This window comes from Schistocerca piceifrons, chromosome 9 (genome assembly GCF_021461385.2).
Source record: "Schistocerca piceifrons isolate TAMUIC-IGC-003096 chromosome 9, iqSchPice1.1, whole genome shotgun sequence".
NCBI classification, from domain to species: domain Eukaryota; kingdom Metazoa; phylum Arthropoda; class Insecta; order Orthoptera; family Acrididae; genus Schistocerca; species Schistocerca piceifrons.
Window position 1 is genome coordinate 21,012,741 of NC_060146.1, and position 6,303 is coordinate 21,019,043.

The following is a 6,303-nucleotide window of genomic DNA, read 5'->3' on the forward strand; positions in this document are numbered from 1 at the left end:
TTGTATAACGATAAAAAGCCTGCTTAATCAAATTTCGTGTTGCTTGGAACTCAACTTTTATAGTTAAAATAAAATGTGGTTCACAAAGAAAAATTTATCTTCTGCTGTATATGGTCTGGAAAACGAAAGATGGGTGGAACAGCATCATCTTTCAGCTTTCTGCGATTTACGTAATTTTCAAGGAAACAACTTTCTTCAAAATGATTGGAACATATAAAATGGTATTCTGTCGGTCGGAAATCTTGCCTCCTGACAGCGTGTACCCATTTTTGTAACAGCTGTGGTTTTGAGAAAGGAAACCTGCAAATATATGCACAGACATTATGCTAATACCGTGTTACAAAAACATTTACTAAACAAGTGCACTGACATACAAAACAACTTAAAATATCCACATACCTGTGAAATGTAATATTCGTTCCTTTCTCGAATTTATTTGTACAATTAATCGCTGCACAACTCTTCACCATTGTACTTCTTTTGATTGGAACGTACAGACAGTAGAATTACGAGTAACAAATACTGTATGAACGCCTCAACAAATATACAACGTTGAATCAGGGTCTTCATAAACAACAGTACTACACAACACATCAGACTACCACCACTATAATGGCGTCCAGCCGAAGGTTCAAATTATCCCGCGACTGCGGCGCCATCAGTGAGTCTAGTTATCTTTTACAAGGTCTTTGGGACAGAAGCTGTGATTCACGCAGTATTCACATTCAACTGGGCTGTGACAAGTAAAAAAATGGGAGTTGTATCATTTGAGCTGTGGCTGTGGAGAAAACCAAGCTTAAAAATCGCCAGAATTTTTGGTGAATAAATTTATGAGAAGACGCAAAAATGTGATGCAAAGGCTGAGAAGATGTATTTTGTTGGATACGGCCAAAACACAGAAGGTTATTGTGTGTGGTTTCCAGACCAGCGATAAGTAAAACTCCACAAAGCACAAAGATGTTACTTTTACAGGAAGACTCTTTAAAGAAAACTGCAACACACATGCAACATCAACAACAAGAGCAGTTAACCTTTTCTTGCCTGAAAATAAGTTATCATATGTAGAAGACAAGCTTCATAATATTTCTGTGATGCAGGATTCTACAGATGTGTGTGGAAAGAGAGGCACTGATTCACATTCTGGTGATATCAGTAAACAGGAGGCAGTAGCAGATGAAGCGGATCAATCTGATAGGAAATATCAGTGAAGAGATCACAAACCATTAAGACTGCCAGCAATATATGAGAATCATGTAGCTGTCATTGATATAGTTGGATCAGAACATATGACAAAGCAATTATGTGTGGTGATCCAGAAAAAAGGAAAGATGCAACGAATGATGAAATAAATTCCTAGGAAGTAAACCAAACCTGGACAATAGTGAATCTACCTGAACATGTCCAAGTCATTGATAAATGTTGGGTGTACAAAATCAAGTATTCTAACAGTGACGATGCTCCATATTTCGAACCTAGACTTGTGGCTAGAGGTTTCAAGCAATTTGCAGGTATGGGTTATCTGGAAACTTACAATCTAGTGACTAGATATGACTTGTATAGCGTTATCCACTGCACCATCTAGAAACATGTGTCTTGAACAATGTGAATTTGCGAACTGGTTTCCTTTCTGGAAATTTAGTTAAAACATTTATAAGAATCAACCAAAAGGTTTTGAAGATGGGACTGATCGTATATGTAAACTAAACAGAAGCTTGTATGACCTGAAACAACCTTTCAAGTGTTGGAACCAACGTTTCACATCAGTTTTATGCGAGTTTCGACTTCACCACCAATGAATGCAGATCCATGTGTATTCGGACACAAATAATCCATTAATCTTGGCAGTGCATGTCGGTAATGGTCTGGTAGCTGCTAAAGATCACGATACCAACTTTTGGCTAAGTGAACTAGAAGGAAAATTTGACGTTACATCCAGTAAATTATGTACCTGCTTGGGGCTGCCAACAGAACAATTAAGAGATGTTTGTATTTTTCTGCATCAAGAGGCTTGTGACAAAAGATTCTACACTACTTCCAGATGGAGGACACTAACTCTGTAACAGTACCTGCAGATCGCCATCATCAAACATGTGCTGATATGCATAAAATTTGGAAGAAGAATATTTTCAATGTTTCACATAGGCAAGCTGTGAGTAGTCTGCTATACTTGTCAATAGCAACACTGCCAGACATTACCTTCGCAATCAACAGTGTCAGTCCGTATCTAGAAAAACCAGCGAAAACGCATTGGAGTGCTGTAAAAAGGATCATGAAATTTGTTAAAATCACTATGGATTATGGATTTTATTTTCCTTCAAAGCAGGAAAATCACCTTCATACCTACAGCAATGCATACTATACTGGTGATGTCGAAATCAGAAGATCCACAACTGATATGTCGTTAAAGCACAATGAATCGACTACTACATGGGATTCAACAAATCAGAAAGTGGCCGCGCTTTCTACAGCTTAAGTCGAATACATTACCAACAGAAAGACAGTGAGAGATATTGTTTGGGTGAAATGTTTGCTCAGTGACTTGAGTTTGCTTAACAAAATAAAGATAACATTGAAAAAGCAGATCCTGGGTTCGAGTCCCAGTCGGGGCATACATTTTCGGCTGTCTCCATCGAGGTATATCAACAACACCTGTTGGCAACTGAGGGTTTCAATTAAGTATCATTGATTCTAGATAAGCTGCATGGTCGTCAATGGTACCTGTTCTTTTGAGAACAGTTACTATCTTCATGTACATAATTTTAAACATGTATTGTTTTCATTAATGTAGATGTTCCAAATACCTGTCATTCTTAGTTTAACATCTGCCACATCACACTCAGGGAGCTATCTATCACATACAATCCACAATTTCTACAATTTCTGTTCTCTCAAACCACAATGTTCACTTGACTTGCTTTTTTCTTTTCCATATTAATGACCAAAGTTTCATCATGTTAGGGATGTCACTGAAAACTGGGTGTTCACACATGCAGTTGCAGAATTCCAATAGCAGTGGCATTAGTTTAGTTGCATATGTGTACAGTTTTTTCAGAATCTAAATTATTTTGGGTACTATAAGACATTTGTCGGGGTATTTTCGAAATGTTCCCATTATGCATTTTCATCAAATTGTACTCTAAACTGTAACAGATCAGCATTTAATTTGTTTTTCCTCCTATTTCCAGGCCATGTAATGCACAAAACAATACGCAAGGAGCAGCTGAATTCAACTTAGCACTATCAGTCTTTGTTAATTTCACAAGATAGTCATTGATGACTACTTCTACAATCTGTTTTTTTTTCTCACAATATTAACAAAATGACTTGACTTACCAATTGCATCTTTGCAGCATTTGGAATTAATTAGCATTTTTGCAGTTCATAAATGCGCCATGGTGAGTGCCATTGTTTATATCAGTGTTATACGGGGCTGGAAAACAACCCACAACTTACAAAGACCACCTTTAATTATTATACAACAATGATAGCCTGTCCAATCGAAATTTTCTCTTTATGCCATCTATGTCATTCTCGAAATTATATTTTTTGTTAGTTTTCTGTGGATTCAACAAAATGTTTGGGGAATTGTCCATTTCATTCTTTCACACTAATATTCAACACCAGAAATACTGACTGTGAGACTACTATCCTTTCCATCAAAGCACTTTAAGCTGACTTGGTCTATATTTTCTCAATTCTGTATAATTATATCGATTTTTAATAGGCATTTTTGAGTCTGACTCATCTTTCTCTTGCGATATTTCATCATGGGTAGTATAGTTTTAGAATTCCTTTTATTCAGTGTTCGTTTCCATTCGGTTATATGGTTCAAAAAAATTTATGAACATGGGTTATATTTTCACTGTCGCTATGATTCTGCACCTAACAATGCACAAAATGTTAAGTAAACCACATTCATTCATCACTGCTCAATAACCACTAATTGTTGAGATGGAAAAACTGGATGATGGCTTCATTCATTGTCCCCGACACTTTTGCGCCATATCAATTATCTAAGTTTCGCAAAAGTACATTATAGAGATGTTCAAGCACAAATGTGGTGCTTATTATGAAATTAGCAATTCTTGGTACTCTGTGATTGCTTACCAACAAGTACCCATTGATCAACGGCTACACAGTTCAAATGAACATCCGTTAGCCAAGTGAAAAGAAATGCAACAAATGCCACTTTAATTAGCACCTGATGGTTGTTAACCATAATTTGAATTTTAAAGGAGTAAGCTTTGACATGTAACTGTTTTATTGCATCAGTAACAAACTAAGGTTTATGAAGACGTGAACACATGGTGACATGGAGACTGGGACCATGAATTTTCCATTACCTAAGGAGGTAACATCTCGATAAGAGAACTTTCACCAGCTATCCTTCATAACGGGACCATATACTCATGTAGTAGTTTCGTGACTCAGTCGATCAACAGATTCATTTAATTTTTTTATATCTTACCAGAAAAGCCTTGACTTTGTTGCCATGTAATGCTTTTATGCTCATGTGCAACACATTGTTCACAAATACTAAAATTCTGAATATTCTAGCCATAAGAATGTAAATTTAACTTTGCATTTAATGTCATATTGGTTCCGTAAAGTATTTAGCGTTTCAAGGGTTATTTCATTTTTAAAACTGTACTTCAATTCTTTTATATGTTTGTGTTTAATGGTCAGTGATGGCACAACAATTCATTCTTTTAATGTTGACAACAACAAACAATGCAGTAATAGTGTTGCTGAAGAATGTACACGATAGTTATAGAACAGTTTTAATACATCTTCAAAGAATGAAATTTCTTAAATAAAAAAACAGCAATTTCAAATTAATTATCTTTTTCGTAACCTAAGTTCCAACCACCAATAAAATTTTTCGTTACTCTAGTTCATTTTGTAATGCTTTTTCCGTATGTTTTCTATCATTTTGACATCATTTTACTGATTTCATGTTATTCTAGTGATTATGTTCCAGGCATTGTTGGTAACTAAAATACTGACCAGTTATGTATACTTTTTCATGTCTGTAAATTAAAAGTATTATCACTAGAAGCAGTTGCCCCACTCCTTCCCACCAACTCCTGTGGGCAGCAATGGTCCACATGATGCAATCTGTCTTTGAAGATACGATGTATGGACACTTCTGTGACAGTGCCTAATTTCTAAGCTTTTAGGTTCCAGAAAGGACCTCCTCAGCCACTCCTTGCCCCCCCCCCCCCCCCTTTCCCCACCAGCACCCCAACCTTACAAACCAGAAGTTTCGATTTTTTGAAAGCTTATGATAAAACTTATAATCAGAAATCACTTTTTACAAAATACTGTTCTGAATTTGAGGTTTGTGAAATATAATTTCTTATAATCAAAACAATAAAATGACAATATTTCATATAAACAACAGTCTGCTCTGTAGCAACGCCACTTTGCTCTCAAATTCTGGTCGATACATATTGGTACAAGAAGGTGGTCTTTCTGAGTGTAATATCATGTTTTCAATTGCTGCTACCCTTTTTATAGACTGGTGATACTTGTGCTTCTTTCCGAGAACTGAGCACAGTGTTTTGTATGAGAGATTTACGACAGCTTATAGTTCGAAGAGGGGCTACCTCGGCTGTGAATTCAGTATAGAAACTGACAGGGAGTCCATCTGGCCCTGGAGCTTTGTCCAGTTGTAACGATTTCAGCTGTTTCTCAACACCACTGAAGCTAATTCTTATTTCATTCCTATTTTCAGAGATAGAGGATTAAATTGGGGCAATTCTTCTGGGTTTTCCTTTGTAAAGGAACTCTTGAAAACCAAGTTAAGCATTTCAACTTTTACTTACCTACCCTCAGTTTCAGTTCCCTTCTATTTGGCTAGGGACTGTACACTAAATATGGTGCCACTAACAGCTTTTACATACAACTAGAATTACTTTAGGTTTTGTGAAAGATCATTTGATAATATCCTGCTATGGTAGTCACTGAAGGCATCATGCATTGCTCTCTTGACAGCCAAATGCGTTTCATTCAGTATCTCTCTATGTACAGCCCTACACTTTGTTTCATACCTATTATGTAGTAATCTCTGTTTGTTTATACTGACTGCAGACCATGGATGTTACCTTCCATTATGGATTGGTCTACTGGGTACCTATCTATCCAGTGCATCGTTGACTATTCCTTTAAACTTGAGCCATAGTTGCTCTACATGTTCCTGTTCTGTGCTGAAAGGTTCAAGTTTCTCACTGAGATATTAGCCTACTGATTTTTTATCCAGTTTACTGAACATACGTATCTTTCTACATCTAGTAGTTGTCC